This window comes from Desmodus rotundus, chromosome 6 (genome assembly GCF_022682495.2).
Source record: "Desmodus rotundus isolate HL8 chromosome 6, HLdesRot8A.1, whole genome shotgun sequence".
NCBI lineage: Eukaryota > Metazoa > Chordata > Mammalia > Chiroptera > Phyllostomidae > Desmodus > Desmodus rotundus.
Genome location: NC_071392.1, coordinates 65238648 through 65258290, shown reverse-complemented (window position 1 = coordinate 65258290; position 19643 = coordinate 65238648). Strand labels below are relative to the sequence as shown.

The window sequence follows — 19643 nt, the reverse complement described above, 5'->3', positions numbered from 1 at the left end:
TGGACCTGCTCTAATCAGGCTTTTTCTAATACTATCCCAGCCAAAAGTCCATCTATTTTTATAATTGCCAGGGAAAAAAAAAACAAAATAAAAAATTTGGAGTAAGACTTGTTTCCTCTTTTTCTTCCATGTCCCACATCCAATCTCTGTAAATCTTGTTGGCTCTAACTGTAAGATAAATGCACAATCTCACTCCCCACCATCTCCGCTAGCATTTCTCTGTATTAATTTCCTGTTGCTGTCATAGTACATTTGGGCTGCTATAACAAAATGTTATAGCCTGAGTGACTTTAACAACAAACATTTATTTATTATCATTCTGGAGGCTGGGAAGTCCAAGATTAGATCAAGATTCAGTGTCTGGTGAGAGCCCTCTTCCTGGTTCATGTTCCCACATGGTGGAAGGGGCAAGGGAACCTCTGGGGCCTCTTTGATAAGGGCATATTAATCCTATTCATGAAGGTTCCATCCTCATGACCTGATCACTTTCCAAAGGCCCCCATTGCCTAATGCCATCACATTAGGGATCAGGTGTCAACATAATAATGTTAGGAGAATAAAAACATTGAGCCTCTAGCACTGCTGCAACAAGTTCTCACATATTTAGTGGCTTAAAAAAATACAAAATTATTACTTTACAGTTCTGGAGGCTAGAAGTCTAAGATGGGTTGTCAGGCCTCTGTTCCTTCTGATGGGCTTTTCTAGCTTCTAGAGGCTGTCTGCATTTTTTAGCTTGTGGTCCCTTTCTTCATCTTCAAATATAGCTGTGAGTTTTGTTATCCTTCCCTTCCTCTCTTCCCCCACCTCTTCTCTCCTCCTGTTAGTCACTTTTACAAGGACCCATGTGATTATATTCAGTTTACCCACATTATCTGGGATAATCTTTGTATCTCAAGATCCTTAATCACATCTGCAAAGTCTCCTTTGCCGAGTAAGGTAATATATTGACAGGTGTCAGAGATTAGGACATGGATATTTTGGGGGCAATTACTCTTCCTATGGAAACCCTCTTTCCTCTTAACTAGTCCCCTCCGTTTCTGCACTCTAGTCTGTATTCTCCAGAGCAGTCAGAGTTTTCCAATTGTTAGAAGAGTCACCTCATGTCATCCTTCAATTCACAACTCTTTCGTGGCAATCTCTGAGTAAAAGAAAAAGGCCTTTCAGTGGCCACCTCTATCTGGATTACGTGGGGTTTGCCCACACAATTTAGATTTCCTGCCAGAAAACAAAGCTTCTCCCAGTGATACTAGAAATAATTGTCTGCAGGAGAAGCCCAGACTCCTTTCCAAAGAGAGAGAATTATACACCTTGCAGCTGCTGAAAACTAGTTCTGTTAGATGACTGCACAGCACTGCAGACATGTGCTTATAAATAATGCACCTGTGTGATAATAGTTCACATATGTGGGGAGTATGTTGTGCGGGCAGGGAAAATGCATTTTTTTGATTCTGTGATATGCCTTACTTCAATTTGACACTGGAGATACTGACAAGAATTAGAAATATCCCCTTCTCTGACTCTTGACAGAAGTGCTAGTTGTTGCCGAGTTGTCCTGCTTTGCACAGAAGGTGAATTTTTTCCCTTCTAGCTTATTTCTGGGACTAGAAACATTTCAAAAGCTAATAGGTTCAATAAAGCTGTGATATTTAGTTACAATTATGTACTTTTCAGCCTTCAAAACCCTTTAATGTGTGCCCTAAATATTTATAGAATGTTTAAGCAGATGTTTATATGTGTACACACATATACAAATATAAATATGTGATTGTTTTTATTAATTTCTACACTCCACATAAAATAGTGAATCTTTTAGTCATGAAAATAATTTGAGTCATACTTTTAGAAGTTTAGGTTAATCAAATTCTATTATTTGGTAATGGTTCTAAAAAAATATTTATCCCTGGCTGGTGTGGCTCAGTGGACTGAGTGCCAGCCTGAGAACCAAAAGGTCACCAGTTCGATTCCCAGCCAGGGCATGTGCCTGGGTTGCAGGCCAGATTCCCACTTGGGGATGTGTGAGAGGCAACTTATAGATGTGTCTCATGTACATCAAGGTTTCTCTCTCTCTCTTTCTCCCTTCCCTCTAAAAATAAACAAATAAAATCTTTAAAAAAACATTTAATGGTCAAAGCCTGGTTTAAAAACCACTTTCGAGGAATTTTATAGATGTGAAATGTGTTACTCCATGGGACCCTGAGGTAATCGTGCTATAGATGATGAAGCTGAGGGTGGGGCCGGGGCTGTGGGTCAGATCCTGCAGCTGGCCAGCAATGATCTGGGAGCAGAACTGGGACATAGTGCCAGGTGCCTGCCACTCTACCATGTTGTTCCTGAAGTCAGAGATTTGACCTTGTTTTTTCTTTAGATAAAAGTACCATTTTTATTAAATTAACTTTGTGGCCAAAGTGCTCATGAGAACAATTAACAAGACTAGTGCTTGGATACTGTTGAAGTGAATAATCTATTGGGTTGGCCAAAAAGTCCCTTTAGGTTTTTCTGTAAAATAAAAGACACATTTTTCATCTTCATCAATAACTTTATTGATTTGAATATTTTGAGTATGTCGGGTGCCTCCCTCATGGTATAACATTGATTGTTCTCAACTAATGTCTCGATTTTGATCGCTATCAACTTCAATTGGTTTAGCCGACCATGGAGCATTATCCGGTGAGAAATCTCCAGCGGAAAACTTCACAGAACACTTTTGATGCATTTGATCAATTGCAGCACCTTCTCCATACACTGCACAAACCTTTTTCTGTGTTTCAATTGTATTTTTACCTTTCTTGAAATAATAAAGCATAATATGCCAAAAATGTTGCTTTTTTCCATCTTCAATATTAAAATGGCTACACAGAATTCACCAATTTTGATAAATTTTTGTAAATGCATACTTATATTACAGCTGTCAAAGTACAATCTAACAAAATTGTTTAGAATAAAGTTAAAGACAACTGAATGGTACTAGAGCCATCTTAACAGAAAAAGATCGAATGAACTATTAGGCCAACCCAATAGTATAGTAAATACAATGATTTGTCCCAGTATGAGTATGTTGAAGTTTTTCATTTTCGCGATACCTTTAATCATTACTAAAGGATTTTACCAACTACTAGATGACATTATTAAGGCAATTCTGTGGTATTAATCAGGGCTTTTGAACTAAGTCCAGTCTTTGCCTGTTTTAGGTCTGTGACTTTTAGGAAAATTATTCCCATACCTTAAATCTCAGTTTACCATTTTGACAAGTAGCATGTAAATAGCTATCTTAATGTGGTTGTCAAGACTTAATGAGGCTGCATTTGCAAATTCTAGTAGTAACAGCCCTTGCGATGTGCCAGATAGGAAGATGAGAACAAACTGTGGGAAAATATTAGTACTTGTGGCAAGATTTTGTAGTAAGAAAATAATAGGCAGGTTCCTACATTGAATAGAATGGATAGGGAGGCCTTAAAGTTAATTTCAACATATTTCTCTGGGAAATGACCATGAACTTGGGGAAATTGCATTTTGGAGAATTTTTTAAAAAGTCCCATTTGGAACATTTTATATATTATTAAACACAAATATAGAAAACACTTTAAAGAAATAAAGAAATTCTAAATAGTGAAATGGTGCTGTGTTCCCAGTTGCTACATAATGCTTATTATTAAAAGGATTTTTAGGAACAAGCCTAGAGGAACTATATTAAGTCCTAAACTCTTTATTTTTGTGAAGGTTTCTTACAGTATTTTATATGCCACTATTCAATTACAATTTTTGTAAAGGCACAAAGGTAATATATAGGAATTAAGTGCTGTAAATTAAATAGTAGATTTTGGTGAATTTCTGCTCCAAGCCTTCCAAATTGGATTACTTGTTAAAAAGCTAATCATTTGTTTAAAAAAAAAAAAAAAAAGACTGAATTCAGATCTCTAAATTTGTTTAATAGCTAGGTTGGTTTTCAAAGGTTGGGCCTGTGATACTGCAGTTAATCTATGTTAATGAATTTTAAAAATTCCTCTTTCTGTTCTTGTATAATGATGAGAGTCTCAGGAGAAGAATTGCCTGTAGTGTTCTAAGTTATATCCCCAAACAAAGCGTTGTAATTGAACAACCAGTGGAGTCCTACCACATGCTGCCCACAGACAAAAACTCCAAAAACAGAGTCCAGTGGAAAGGAAAAAAGATTTTTTTATTTAAAGTATGCATAGCAGGTTTCTTGATGGCCCCCCACCGCCAGAGGAGTGTGCGGGTGGCTGGCATGTTGCACCTGCAGTGGCTTCCCATGGTTTTGCACACAGGGGAAGGGCACGGGACTTGCTGCCTGCTTGCACCGCCTGCCAGGACCCACCAGCCCAAGACTCCTCACCATCTTCTTTCCAGCCTAGCACCTGCAATGCTCCTAGTCAGGCCCAGAGCGCTGGGGGATGGGTGCAGGGCCTGTTCCTGGCTGCATTGGGGCCATATCCAACAGGACTGCACTGCTGTGAGCTGTGGGTGAGAGGAAGCCACAATGGCTTCCCCTGAGCCTGCCAGCCCAAGTGTCCCCTCTGTCCCCTTACCAGAACCTGTTATGCCCCTAGCCAGGCAGGTCCTGGAGCACTCTGGCAGAGTCACGGGGAATCTTCCTGGCAAGGCCCACCAGCTCAGGAACTTCACCTCCCAGCCTGGACCCACCAGCCAGGGGATGGAGGAACAAAACACAGGTTTTCCACGTGTTCCTCTTTTTTAAAACTGCCCCATAATCCCCCACACAGCAGAAGTAGATGGGATGGTACATTTCTCCCATCCAATTACCTACCCAGCTTTTGGCAACAGCCCTGTGTGCCTCTTTTTCCTGTATCATGAGCTTGTCATCCCAGTTGCTAGGGCAGATGGATGAAGGTCTCATGGTTCTGTAACTACCTCCTGCTGGCCAAGGAGCATAGGCCTACCTATCCCCTGGTACAGAGGTCCCTAACAAAAGGGGGTCTGGTGTGGAGGAGAGCCTTCATACAAGGGAGGAAGATCTTGCAACATTCAGGTCAGTGGTGTCCCTGGAAAGTGGCATATGCAGTGTCCAAAGATGGTATTACTAAATGAGTTGGCATTGTTGTCTTATTCTGGAGGTGACAAATTTGGCAAGAGGGTTAGGCACAATCAAAATTATAACAACGAAATAACAGAAGGTAGGAACTAATTCTACAGTGTCCCCAATTAAGAAAAAGTGGCTTCCTTGGAGGAAGGTTTGCAAACAGTGTCACACCTGTCAAAATCCCTATTGCCTACTACTAAAATCAGGCTGAGGGGAATATCTTGAGATTCTCCTCATTAACACTTCTGGACCCCTTCTATCTGAACCATTATGGCAGAAAACAAAAGCAGCTTTAAAGTAAAGCCAAGAAGCCACCCCATCCTTCACCAACTCAACAGTTTAGTCCAGCCACACCATTGAGTCCCAGGAGGCAATGATGGGGATTGGCTTCTTAAGTGAGGCCTACACCATACCTATGTCTGCAAGACTGTATTTTGAGAAGACGTTCACTTGCATGGTCTTTGCTGAAATGATACTAAACAGTGACAATTGATATCATCAAGTGAAACCAGTTCAACTCTCAAGTGAAAACAAACTCTGAAGACAGCGGCACTAGAGTCTGATGTTCATGGCTGACCACTGTAATTTCCTTAAACCTTGATTCCTCTCCTTAAGATCACCCTCATTGTCATCAAAAAGACTGCCAGTTTTCAATTTCGCCTCATTGTTAGCATAAAAACAAAAGCAACAATTGATCACATAGACTGTTCAAATCTGCTTTCTGGAACTTACACAAGGAACCTTTAGATTGACCCTTAGTCAACCCTTCAGGGCACAGAAGCCAAGCCCCACACCTGTCGTTCAGCTTTGCCTGCAGTACCTGTATTCCTCAAGTCTTTGAGGTTCCCATCAAAGACTTAAGTATCCTCCTCGCTGTCTTTCAGGAAAGAAACCTTCGTTCCTTCCCTGGAAAGACTGCCATGAACCACATGACCAGAAAGGTACCAGGCCATTTCTTCAATGGGCTTTTGTTAGGTTCCGAAGTCATTCTTAGTTCCTTAAGGCATTCTGGTAACATAACAATCAGAGCCCAGGCATTCCACCTTGAGGCATAACATTCCAGTCAAAGTCGTGATTATTAAAACCATAATTTGAAACTGGCCTTATTGGTTTCATATAAAAGAAATTTTATATCATTACTCATCATTAAGAATGCCAAATTCTAGAGAGATCAAGTAGGGTGAAAAATACAAAGCAAGAAGGAAAATCCTTTTCCTTCCAATATCCACCAAAATTGCATTTCCATGCCTTACATTTTTCATTAATTCCTAATATAACGTGAAGTTTTAACACTTAGAAACCTTGATTTCTTTTTTAAAACAGAAACAAAACAAAAAATTTAAGCAAAGACAGATTTCAAAAAAGATGGGGAGGGAGTGGGATGGAATGAAACTAGCCTTAGAATCTTGTTCCTTACCAACCAGTCACAGACTTTTTTCAGGTCCTAAATGGCATGAGGCCCCAATGGTAGAGACATTCTCTGGCCTCAGCTGGCTCTAACTGGCACCAGATGACCTTCCTATGTCCAAATGGCATGAAGTCCCAAACAGCAGAGATATGTTCTCCCCAGCTGGATTCTCCTGGTGCTGATGGCACAAAGCCCCAAGGCATTCTTTTGCCACCATTGTGTTCACTGTTCTGACAGACATGAGCTCTGACCACCCGGTATCATGGCAGAGACATGCTCTCTCGCCCCAACTGGCTCTCACTGGCACTACACAACCTTTCTTAGGTCCAAATGGCACAGAGCTGCAAACAACAGAGACATGTTCTCATACAAACTGATACCACAAAACTTTTATGGGGTCCAGATGACACCAAGCCCCAAATGGCAGAGAGAGAGGGTTCCCAATATACACAGAACGCCCACGTTTCCCAAGTCCCCAGTGATAAAAAACAAGAAACAATAAAATATAAAGCAAAGAATAACTGAACCCAAGCACTGAGGTTTCTTTCCTCTCAAAAAAAAAAAAAAATTCATACCCTTCTATGGCCTCTACAACCTTCACAAACCTTTTCTTTAGCTTTCTATATGCCTACAACTTTCTGCACACTTCCTGCAACCTTCATAGACTTTCTCACTTGCTAAGGAATAACCATAACACACTTTCAGTCCTTTTCCTTTTAACTACGGAAAGAACCACTCAAATTCAGTATCTGGCAGCTAAAAGCCCCTAAATCTACAAACAAAGTAAAGGAACATTGTCACTTTGCATTGGGGCCCACTGTCTTATTCCAAAAGAGAAATTTTAAATCTCTGGAGTGCAGGTCCAGCTTTTCTTTTCAGCATCAACCACAGTAGTAGGGTTTAATTTCTCCTCAGGCAGTATCCATTTTATTCACGTGTGGTGGATCCAGGGCTTAATTCCCATAAGCTTTAGAGAAGAGTGTGTTGTCAGTTCTATGTAATAGGGACCACTCCATTGTTTGGGTAACTGCTGTTAAAGTCCTTGAGTCTTCCAAGTCTTAAGAAAGACTCAGTCACCCAGCTGGAGTGTGTATAAGGGCTTGTACACACTCCAGATACATGGACCTGCAATGAGCAAATGTGCAGAATGGTTAGTGTTTGCCCTACATGTTGTACATATTGCTTCATTTTTGACTCGTGCTCCATATCTGAGGGGGGATTCTCCCAGAACTGAGATTTGAAAGGGTGTCCCATAAACTATTTCAAAATGGCTTAAGTCTACTGGGCACCAGCATAATCCGGAGCAAAGCAATGGGAAATATGCAGTCCCATTTCAAATGCATTTTCTGGTATATTTTGCCAGGGTCTTCTTTATTGTGAGTCATTTTCTCAGTTTTTCCTGTAGATTGAGGTCTCCAAGATGCATGTAATTTCCATCTTATTTGCAGTGTCTGTCCAACCTTCTGGGAGATCTCCAAAGTGAATGATGCTCCATTGTTATTCTGAATACCGTGAGGAAGTCCAAACCTAGGAGTTATTTGTCTAAGTAGTTTTGCCACCTCAGTCAACTTCTTAGTTCTAGAGGGCTATGCCTCTACCCATCTGGAAAAAGTGTCCACAAAAACTAATAAAAATTTGAAATTCCCTGTGGTTTTAGGCACTTGTGTAAAGTCTACTTGCCAGTCTTTTAGTGGGCATAACTCTTTATATTGTATTCCCTTTTTCACTGGGGTGTGTTCTGTCTTAGGATTGTTTTTGGCACATATCTGACAGGCTTGGATAATCCTCTGAACAGTCCTTTGCAAATGAGTGCCCTTCAAATGTGGCCTAATGAGGTCATCAAAGCATCCCTTCCATAATGGGTCCCTACATGTAGGTGTTTGAGGATGGGATAGGATACACTAGAGTCTCAGAGAGTAAGATCGTTCCATGGGTGTCGATCTTCCATATGGAATTGGGATCAGTGTTAGTGAATCCCCATTCATAGGCCCATTCCTCATCTTGTTCTATGTACTGAGGTTTAAATTTTGACAAATCCGAGTAGGGGATCAGTAACCTTAAGTGTGGCAGCCGTCTGACTGCTTGTCTTGCTGCTTTATCAGCAGTTTGGTTTCCCTGGCTCATTTGGGAACTGTGCCTTTGGCGTTCTGGGTTGTTTATTATGGCAACCTGGTTCAGAAGATTCACTGCCACGAGCAATTGTAAAATCTCTGCATGTTTAACATCCTTGTTCCTCGAGGTTAAGAGTCCTCTCTCCTTCCATATTGCTCCATGGACATGGACTGCCATGAAGGCATATATGCCGTCTATGTATATGTTAACCTTCTTTCTCTGGGACAGTACTAATCCTTTTGTGAGGACTATCAGCTCAGCTCTTTGTGCTGAGGTTCTTGATGCAAGGACCTGGGCTTCTATTACCTTGGCTATGGTGACTACCACATACCCAGCTCATTGTTGGCTATTGTCCATGAAATTGCTCCCCTCTGTACATAGCTCCCAGTCTGGTGCTACCAGTGACTGGGCCAGTAGAACTGTCCTTCTAGTATAAATTTGGTCAATGATTTCCAATCAGTCATGCTGGAGGGCTGAGTCTTCCTCTGAGTCTATGAGCAGAGTGGCCAGATTTAAAGTTGAGGTAGTTCTCAGAGCAACATTTTTGGATTGTCCTACAGAGTGGCCTGGTATTTTCCTCCCTGCTGTCAGCCAATATCCTCCTGTTCCAACAGAGTTAGGATCAATACTGTAGTAAACTGTTCCAAAGTGAACTTCTCAGCTTCCTGTAGAAGGTAGCTGCCACTGTAGTCACAGGTAGCAGTCACAGGTAGCTGCCACTGCTCGAAGACATGATGGCCATCTCTTTGTCATATGATCCAACTTCTTTGAGAGATGGGCTCTGGGTGTGGGGATGTTTCCCAGAGTTCGGGTTAGTAAACCCAGTCCAGTCCTCTACATGAATGTAGAATTTGAAAGGCTTCTGTAAGTTGGGCAATCCTAGTGCAGGAGCCAAAATCAGCTTTTCCTTCAAGGTATCAAATGCTACCAGACAATCCCTTGTCCATTCTAAAGGTTCAGAGTCCAGTCCATTCAAGGAATTGTACAGTGGTTTTGCTATAAGGCCAAAGTTTGGAATCCAAATTTGGCATAACCCTGCAGTCCCTAAGAACCCACAAAGCTCCTTTCAGTTCCCTGGGATTGGGGGTTTTCGTGTAGCAATGGCTAGTTTTCTATCCACTATCAAGCTCCTAATGCCCTGTTTCAGTTGAAATCCCAGGTATGCCATGGGATTTCCTATATCTACAAGAAAATCAATTGACTTGTTTCCTACCATCAACTGTACCTGGGGCTCCTGTGGGGAAAGAGTAATAGGTTAATAGGTCAGGAGATGTCCAAGGGAGCCCATGGTCTTCATTCATCATCAGATTCCGCTTGCCTGTTTAGCATTTCCCAGCAAAGGTTTCCATCCCTACTTTCCCTTTTGAATTTTTGGCACTCCTTTCTCCAGCGGTCCTACTGTTTACAATAGGCACATTGACTGGTACTTAGTGGGCCTCTCTTTTTTCTCTTCAGGGTCCTGCCTCTTCTCATCTTGCCACCCTGTTTCTAAGAACACCTGCATTATCTTCCTTGGTTCCTGGCCATTGTAGAATTTAAAAGCTATGTCTGCCAGCTGAGAAGGATTCATTCCCAATGTCCCATGTAAACTCTGGAGTTTTTTTCTGATATCTGTGGCATATTGCCCAATAAAAATCATGTTCACCATCTGCACATTCTCTGGTGCCTGTGGATCATCATCAGTGTGCTTTCTGTAGGTCTGATAGATTTTCCAAAAGTTCAGAAGGGTCCTCATCTGGCTTTTGCTGAAAAGTCTCTATCACACTCAGTCTCTTTTGCTTGGGCACTCCTTTCTTAAGCCCTTTCTGTATGCACTTTCTATAATGTTCCAGGAAGGCTAGGCTCCTACCATTTGGGTTCCAGTCAGGCTCTGTCGAGGGAATTGCTCCAGCTGGGTTGCAGATGCCATTAGGGTGCTCTTGGTGGAGGCATTGAGCCTCTTTATTAGCCATATTTGTAACCAGCCATCTCTTATCTACTGTTAGTGGGATATTAAGGAGAGCCTGTACATCTGCCCAGTTTGGATGATAAGTGGCAGAAATTGAGGCAATAAGTTCTGCCATTCTCTGAGGTTCCTCCCTATTGAGGGTTTTGAATTTTTCCAATTCAGTAAGTCTGAAATGAAGAATGGAGTACAGGCCCAAAAGTAGCCAGTGGGCTGGCCTTCCTGAGTTACACTGCCTATGGGGGATTGCCTCAAAGGGAACTGCCTTGCTCCAAATAAGGATATTCGCTGACCAAATTGGGTGCCCTGATGGGTCTTTGAGGGGAGACCCATCCCTCATCATACAGGGGTGGAGCCATTTTCTCTGTAGGCCCTACTTCAGGGATAACTAGCAGTGGGGGTAGCAGTGGAGGAGGTGCTAGGAACCTTATGTCCCTTGGGTTCAGGGCACTAATGAGGCCTATTTCCTCATTCTCCTTCTCTTCCTGTGTACTATCAGGAAGTGGTTTAAAGTCCCTTTTCCTTCTCTGCACCATCATATGGATCTTTGTCTCTGGTGAAATCCTATTATGCAGTGACATAACTGATTTCATCCCATTTATGTAACTGTTGGCAATATTGTTCCAGTTGCATAATAGTATAGTAATCTAGGGAACCATCCATGGCCCCCTTTACCGCCAATCCAAAATGCACATAGCCCACACAGTAGTACAGTAATGAACCAATACTTCCTTGGACCTCAGATAATGGCTGAAAATATCCCAGTACACTAACATTTCACCTGGTGGGCTCCCTTCAGGAACCAACCCGAATGGCCTCTACTGGCCCAGATACACAACAGGCCCAACCCTATGACCAAAAGAAGCCAGGCATCCTGGAAACATACAGAGAAAACTGGTATCCATGACTCCGTTATTCTAACAAATGCTCACAAGCAGGTTTTTCTGCCATCCAATTGCACAAACAGGCCTTCCCAAAACAATGGCCTTCCCCAAACTTGTCCTGTTCTCACTCAGACCCCAATTCACAGCCCTAAAACTCAGGTGATCCTCCTTCCCAGAGTCAGCTCCCTTCCCAGACCCATTTTCTTTCCATCTGCCAGGCATGTTTAAGTAGCCAAACTTTTAGTGGGAGTGTAAAGAACTTCCTAGTAACGGGGAAGCCCCACAGCCTTACTCTTTGTGAGGGGGAGTCAACCTGCCACAGGCAGCTGAGGCCCCACATTAGGCACCATTATTATAACTGCACACCCAGGGGGGTCCTATTGCTAACTGCCCATAGGCAAAACCTCTAGAGACAGAGTTGAATTGAAAAGAAGAGGGAATTTTTTAAATTTAAAATATGCACAGCAGGTTGCTTGATGGGATCTACCTCCAGCCAGAGGAATGCGCAGGCAGCTGTTGGGTGGCTGCTGAGGTGGCTTCCTGAGACTTCATGTGTGTGTGGGGGGGAGGGGCACGGGGCTTTCCGCCTGGTTGTGCCACCTCCCAGAACCCTCCAGCCGTAGCCTCCTTACCCCCTTCTTATGAGCCTAGCACCCACAGCACTCCTGGTCAGGACCAGAGCTCTTGGGGATGGGTTCGAGGCCTGTCCTGGCAGGCCTTTACTGGCAGTGGCCAAGGTGTCCTGCCTGGGGCAAGGGGTGGGGCTTCCCCACCAGCCTCCTGCCTGAGCCCACCAGCCTCTCTTCTGCCCCCTTACCAGCCTGCTGCACTCCTGGCCAAGCAGGTCCTGGACCACTTGAGCAGGGCTCAAGGTATCATCCTGGCAAGGCCTGCCAGCTCAGGAAACTCATCACCCAGCCTCAGACCAACCAGCCAGGAGGTAGGGGAGCAAAAGCACCCAATTTCCATGTGCTCTGCTTTTTAAAACTGTCCCCATAATCCCCTGCACAGTGGAATGGGTGGGAGGACATGTCCCTCCCATCCAATTACCTCCTCAGCTTTTGGTGCCAGCCCTATGCCACGACTCTTTTTGCTGTATCATGCACATGTCATGTGCAGTTCCTGGTTGCTGGGGTGACACAGACTGTCTTCGACGCTTCACTCCTCCCCATTACAGTGTCATATATTATTATGTTAGCCCTTTAATAATACTTGCAATAAGGAATATGCTGATGTTTTGTGCCGTGCATTCTCTATAACAGGGGCATCAAACTCATTTTCACTGGGGGCCACATCAGCCTCACAGTTGCCTTAAAAGAGCCGAGATAATTTTAGGACTGTACAAATGTAACTGCTCCTTAACTGTTAAGGAGTTGAAATTACATTCGGCCCTTTGAGGGCAACCACAAGGCTGATGTGGCCCCCAGTGAAAATGAGTTTGACACCCCTGCTCTATAATGTGCTCCATTTCACAGTAGAGAACTGCAGCTCAGCCAGTTAACTGCACTTAGTGTTAGAATCTAGTTTTTTTCCCACTTTACCCTGGTGATTTTTAACACCAAAGAAGGGCTCTGATGCATAGGAGGATTTGTAGAAAGCATTGAACTATTCAGTGCAATACTGAGTGTGGTACTTAACCTCTTAGTGAAGTCTCTGTGTCTTCTCTCAGGAGATTGTGTCCCTTAGGCCAATATTTTAGTTATCTATTGCTGCATAAATAATCTACAACATTTTTTATTTTAAACAGTGATTTGTTTCTGTTGTGGTCTTTGTGGGTTGGTAGGGCTTAAATGGACTAATGGGTGGGATAATATAGTGGGAGGTGAGGCTGAGAAGGAAGGACCTTGTAGGTCTCAGCTTCAGGTGGATGCCACCTTTCTGGGGCCTCTAAGCCATTCTTTAAATGCCGATAGTTTTATATTTCCTTAACTGGGAGAGATTGGTTAGGGCAAGTCACGGGAAGAATATAAGAGCAAAAAGGGTAGCCAGAAAGTACCAAGAGAGGATAAGTGAAAATCAGAAAGAATCTGAAAAGAATGCTGTCAGTACAGTGATTGAGAGAGCAGTTAAAGTTTCTTAGGCTGGTGGATGACAACACTGAACATTTGTTGTTATTGGTGGTATTGCTACAAACCATGGAATTAAGAGTCACTGTTACTAAGAATTTTTTTGGTTGCAGTTGATAGAAACCAAATACCTTCCAAGGAATATATTGGTTCATGTAACTGAAAAATCACAGGAATAAGTCTAGATTTTAGGTGTGGCTAAACCCAAGGACTTAAGTGGTGTCAATCAGAACTCTATCACCAAAAATGGCCCTGGTTTCTCTGAAAAGTACAATATTGCTAGAGCTGGAGCATTAGGATATTGTTACTGAACTCAAGGGGTTCACCACTTGGAATGCTCTATTCAAAAACGAGACGTGGTTGTCATGAGGTAGTTTTATTTTCTTATGGCAAGTAAATAGGAGACTAGATTCATGTCCAGAGCTATGCCTCCCTGAGAGGGGACTTAGCCATTGCTTATATACACTGTTTACTCATTGAATGTTGATTTCAGTTGGCTAGACTTACTGGGTTGGGTTCCTTTGAGGCCCATCCTGTTTAAAGATGGTCTGCAAAAAGCTATGCTACATTTTAACATTTAGCAAGAATAGCATTTAGTAAGAAAGGCCCAGACCTTGAGACCCTTGTTCTATCTAGCAGTATCTTCTATAGGACTTATATTTTATTAACCCTCTCAGTCAGTATTCATAAAGACCACTATTAAAGAGAAACATATGAGGGGAAAAAACATGAAATGATAAAACATTTAGCAGCACCACACAGTTATTAGAATGGCCAAAATCCAAACTCTGGCGATACCAAACGCTGGTGAGGATGTAGAGCAACAGGAACTCTCGCTCATTACAGATAGGAATATAAAGTGGTACAGCCACTCTGGAAGGCAGCCTGGAGGTTTCTTACAAAACTGAATGTACTCTCTTGCCCTGGCTAGTGTGGCTCAGTTGGTTGGAGTGTCGTCCTGTGACTAAAAAGTTGCATGTTTGATTCCCGGTCAGGGCACATGCCTAGGTTGCGGGTTCTGTCCCAGGTCCAGGTGCATAGGATCCCCAGTCTGTGCATGTGCAATACCCATTTCCAGCGCATACTCCAGACCACCAGTTGATGCTTCTCTCTCACATTGATGTTTCTTTCCTTCCTCCCTTCTCCCTTACTCTCTGTCTAAAAAGAAAAGAAAAAAATGCCCTTGGGTGAAAAAGGAAAAGAAACCCAAAACTAAACTTATTCTCACCATACAATCCAGCGATGGTACTCCTTATTATTTACCCAGATGAGTTGAAAACTTATGTGCACACAAAAATCAGCATATCGATGTTTACAGGAGCTTTTTTCATAATTGCCCAAATTTGGGTACTACCAACATGTCCTTCAGTAGGACAACATGGATAAACATCCAGACAATGAAATATTAATCAGTGACAAAATGAAATGACCTGCAATGCATATTGCTAAGTAAAATAAGCCAATCTAAAAGGCTACCTGCTGCATGATTCCAACTATATGACATTCTAGAACAGGCAAAACAGGCACTGTCAGAAGATCAGTGGCTGTGGCAGGAGTGAAAAGGGGGAGAAGAATGAAGAGGTAGAACACAGAGTATTTTGAGGGCAGCAGCTCTCCTCTGTATGATAAATGGATATGTCATAATGTTTGTCCAAACCCATAGAATGTACTAGACCAAGAGCGAACCCTAAGGTAAACTGTGGACTTTGGGTGATTATAATTTGCCAATGTAGGTTCATCAATCATAACAAATATACCACTCTGGTAGTGGGTGTTGATATTGGGGGGAGGCTATGCAATTATAGGGACAGGAGGTGTATGGGAAATCTCTGTACTTCCCTCTTGAATCTCAAACTGCTCTAAAAAATAGTCTTTCAAAAGTTATAGCAGCAGGTCTTAGCTTGCTGGTCCAAGAACATTGCCTGTGTTTAAAACTTGAAGTAGCAGGAGGAAGTAGGAACATCCCTCTTGGTAGTGCCTGCTATAACCCACCCTCCAGCCCAAACTTCTTAATCTAGTAGTTTGTAAGTAGTGTATAAGTTTTCTTATTCTCTCTTACTGAGAGTGACAGAACTGAACGCTTCTTGTGTCAGGCAACATGCTATGCACTGTATAGTAATTATCTCTTTAAGCCTTAAAACAATCCTATGACTTAGGTATTATCTGTATTTTACACATGAGAAACTGAGGTTTAGGGTGGTTAACAGCTTGACAAAGGTCACAGAGGTAGGAAATTTTAGAGCCAAAATTCAAATCCAGGCAGTTGGAAACTAGAGTCTTTATTCTAGAATGAATTATGTGGTTTTGCATCTCCAGAATCTCCTGTTTCTTTCCAGATGCTCTACCAGACCCCTCTAGCTTTAGGCAAGATGAGTGAGCCCCGTGAGTTAGTGTGCTTATCTTTCACGTGGACAAGACACACTGATAACTCTTCATGATGTCCTTGGGGCTCAGAGAGGACTGCTCCTGCAAACACTCTTCAAAGGCAACTTTAGCCATCCCTGTTGGAAGCTTGGTCAGAGCATCCATCCACATGTGGCAACTGGCTTACTTGGGTTCAGAAACCCACCAAACGACGTGAGTTTTGTAAGCTGTTTTCCTTTTGCTGATGCTGACAGTTACTGAGGGGGGTGGGAAAACTGGAACACTGTTGCATACCTTCCGGGCATTTTCAGAAGACACCTCTAAATAAACAAGAAACACCTGAACTTTTTGGCTTTGTGTAGCTTTTGAAGGATCAGAATTCTTTTGTTTTGAGAACATGAGTAAACCCAACATAGCACATTCCATGTGGACGAGAATTAGTCTGTGCATTCCTCTTCCTGTGTTCAAAGCAAAACAGAACAAATTATAAAAGCTCATTACTTCTTGAAAGCAATTGACTGAATGCCTTAAATGAGATTTCTCCAAAAATTAAGATGGATAAATGTAGGAATACCACTTTAAAAAGTAATGTTTATTTATTTTCAGTGTTAATTTTATCATGGTTCTCTAATAAATTGACATAGGTAAATATTTTCCCCAAACTGTGAACTTACCTTGAAGTCTAACAACTTAACATTGAAGTTATAACTTGCCTTTCATGAGGAGGAAATGAGATCAGTTTGTTTAGATGTGTGTTTTACATCATTTCCTAAATGGAGTGAATGACAAGAAAGTCTTAAGTAGGAAGTTCCCAGTTACTACTACGTCAGAATCAGATTTGTCTTCTCTGATTTTTTAAGGTATTGTTTTGTGGATTCTCGGGTTATATCAAATACCCTTAGCCAAATACTATGTATAAAAATACATTCTGAAATCAGTCAATACATCTGACTGGTGGAGCCACCTTGAAGATGCTATCTATCCATACACACACAATATATAATAAAATATATGTGATAACATTATATATTATATATAGATTTAGATATGTATATAAATATGTATAATTATATATTATGTATATGTATATATTATTACTGATCAACTTCCAGCTGGAAATTCTTAATAGGAAAGCTCTATTTCAAAGCAGCAAAGCTGGTCATCAACACTATTCAATACTAACACTACTTATGTACATTTAAATTAGTTTATGAAGAATTCATTGAGTTCTTGTTGTGTACTACGCTCAGTGCTCATAATAAATATGAATATGCCAGTATCTTTCTTGTAGTTGACAGCATAGCTTTTTTGGAAGAGAGGTGGACTTTCAAGCAAATAACTATGTTGTGGTAGAATAGCAAATGTTCAGTGAAGGCTATATGCAAAATACAGTGTTGGCACACAGAGAAGTGGCTCAGCATTGGAGTGGTCAGAAAAGGCTATGCAGAGAAAAATAAACTTGAAATTGGGTCTCATAAGAAGAATACAACACACCAGCTACACAGAGTTATGCAACAACATGGTGAACTCAGGACCTTGTAAATAGTTTTTTAGTTTAACCTGATTTTACAATGTAAAACAAGATTTGTTTTAATAAGATATGGTAAGACACACAAACTTGAAAATGACTTTTTTGAAGAATGAAAATTTTGTACTCAGATCCCTAGAAACAGGAAGCACAGCATTGCCTCACAGGGCCACATGGGGAAGCACCAGGCTCAGTCAGGAGGTAGAAGGAGCAAGGCAAAGCACAGGCAAAGCCTTTATTGTGGTTTCCCTGTGAAGGAAAGGACAAGCCAAGATAAGTAGGCATAGTTTGGCTAGTTTGAATAATTCCAGAAGGCTCCAGGATATAGGGACTGCCCCTAATTATCTAATGCATGACCCTGTGGTGACAACGGCAGGGGAATAGTGGCTTAAAGTGTTAGAGTGTGATAAAGTGGGGTGTGGGCTCTACATTGGTTGGTTTACTTATGAAAGTCACACTTCCCCGAGAGTCATTTGCTATCTGTAATCATCAGCTGGCCCTGGGAGAGTGTTTTTTGCCATGATCCTGTTGAGCCACAAAGTTACACTAGGAGGCCAACATCAAGGGTTCCCTGGGTATCTTCTAAGGCCAAGAAATTAATCAGCACCTTGATATACTAAAATCTACTCCACGATTAATAAACTCATTAGCCCATGTCTGAGTGAAACAGACACATTCAGAACACACTATTCACGGTATCCCCATTTCTTTTCTCTCATTCATTCTTCAAGTGTGAAGAACTTGGAAATAAGATTTGGAAGTGAAAATAAAGAATTAGAAATCTAAACATACAGCCACTGAGAGAAATGTTGTCCTCAGCCGACACATTAACTGGAGGGAGAAGAGCCCAAGGAAGGCATTAGAGCCACTGAATAGCTGATGGTTTTGTAACTGCATTGGAAGTAATAAAGAGCTCCTGACAAATTTTGCGCAATGCAGTAATAACTTAGACCTGTATTTCAGGGTAATCTTTCTTATAAACAAAGAGGAAGATTGACTGGAGGGGTGTCAGGTCTGGAGATGTGGAGACCACCCAGGAGACTCTTGCAGGTGTTACTGGGAAAGATGACAAGGGGCTACAGTAAGGCAGTGATGGCTGGAATGAAAAGGAGGGGACACATAGGAGCAATATTTAGGGTGTAGCACTGATAAGCCTTTACTGATCAGCTGTGGGTATGAGAGGGTTGAAAGTGGTAGCTCTGTTGACACTCAGGTTTCAGGCGAGCTGTAGGGTTGTGGTGCCACAGCCAAGGCAGGGAATATGTGAGGTAAAAGGTGTGAGGTGGGGAAGATGAAGAGTTCTATTTGGTACTTACTGAGTTTTCTGGTCTTGTTGAAACATACAGATTAATTAATTTAGCAGGCAGTTGAATTTAAGGGCCTGGGAAAAGTAATTTTGGTCACAGAGTACTGTTTATAGCAGCTTCAAGATAAAAGTAGGGATGGAAGGTGAAGCATAGATAGAATTAATTAACCTTGGAGACAGTTTCCTTTCAGAAAGATGATAAGGGAGAAAACAGAATTTTGAGAGTACTAATAAAACGGGAATACCAGCAGCAGGAGGAAAGCAAGTTTGGATGTCATGAGGAGACTAAAGATGGGTTAGGAGCATAGAGAAGTTTTGGAATGTCTACCATGTAACCAGGTCCCTGTGGGAGGATAAGACTCCTTTAGCCAGTATCATCTAGACCTGTAGAAGTCTTGGCTCCTTGAGCTCAGATGAATTTGTAGACTTCAAATGTGAGTTGGCTTTAAAATATGCAGTTGTGTGCTTTAACGCTGCTCAGCCTCCTGAGAAAGCATAGATGGAATGTTCTGGTTGGATGCAAGCATACAATATTGAGAAATAATGGTTTGAAGAAATAGCATCTGGAAAAACATGAGCTCTACACTGGATGGAGAGAAGTGTTTGAGTGAGAGGTTCACTGGGGGAAAAGGAAGGAACTGAGATCTTTGTGTAGACTGAAATGCAGGTTCAACTGCCTGCCTCAATGAAAACCAAACTTGTGAGAAGGGTACTAGTGCAAAAGGAAAGACCCTTATTCAGGTGTTGTGACTCGGGAGAATGGTGGACTCCCGTGTCAAAGACCATCCCCCATTCTTGCTCAAGTTCAAAGTTCATATAGGAATAGGGAGGCGAGGGCATTTCTTCTACCCAGTTGTCTTGCTAGCTTTTGGCACTCTCAGGTCCTGTACATTTATTTATCTTTCTAGCTTTTGGTGTGCTGAGGACCTATCCATTAATTTTTCTAGCTTTTGGTACACTCAGGCCTTGTTCAT

General features: G+C 41.9%; 1 protein-coding gene and 1 long non-coding RNA gene across 6 annotated transcripts in view; one reads left to right on the top strand and one right to left on the bottom strand.

Moving 5' to 3' along the window:
- The window catches only part of CTTNBP2 (cortactin binding protein 2), a 167944-nt gene that overhangs the window by 34170 nt on the left and 114131 nt on the right, over positions 1-19643 (top strand). The window lies entirely within an intron of this gene.
- The window catches only part of LOC123479257 (uncharacterized), a 44711-nt gene continuing 38931 nt past the window's right edge, over positions 13864-19643 (bottom strand). Inside the window, exons 5-6 of one of the 2 annotated variants that reach the window (XR_006654813.2) lie at positions 16130-16293; positions 13864-14629 (exon numbers count right to left, since the gene is read on the bottom strand). This is a non-coding gene — a long non-coding RNA (uncharacterized lncRNA). Of the gene's footprint in view, positions 14630-15681; positions 16294-19643 lie in introns of those variants that run through there. The other variant, XR_006654812.2, reaches the window with a different exon arrangement.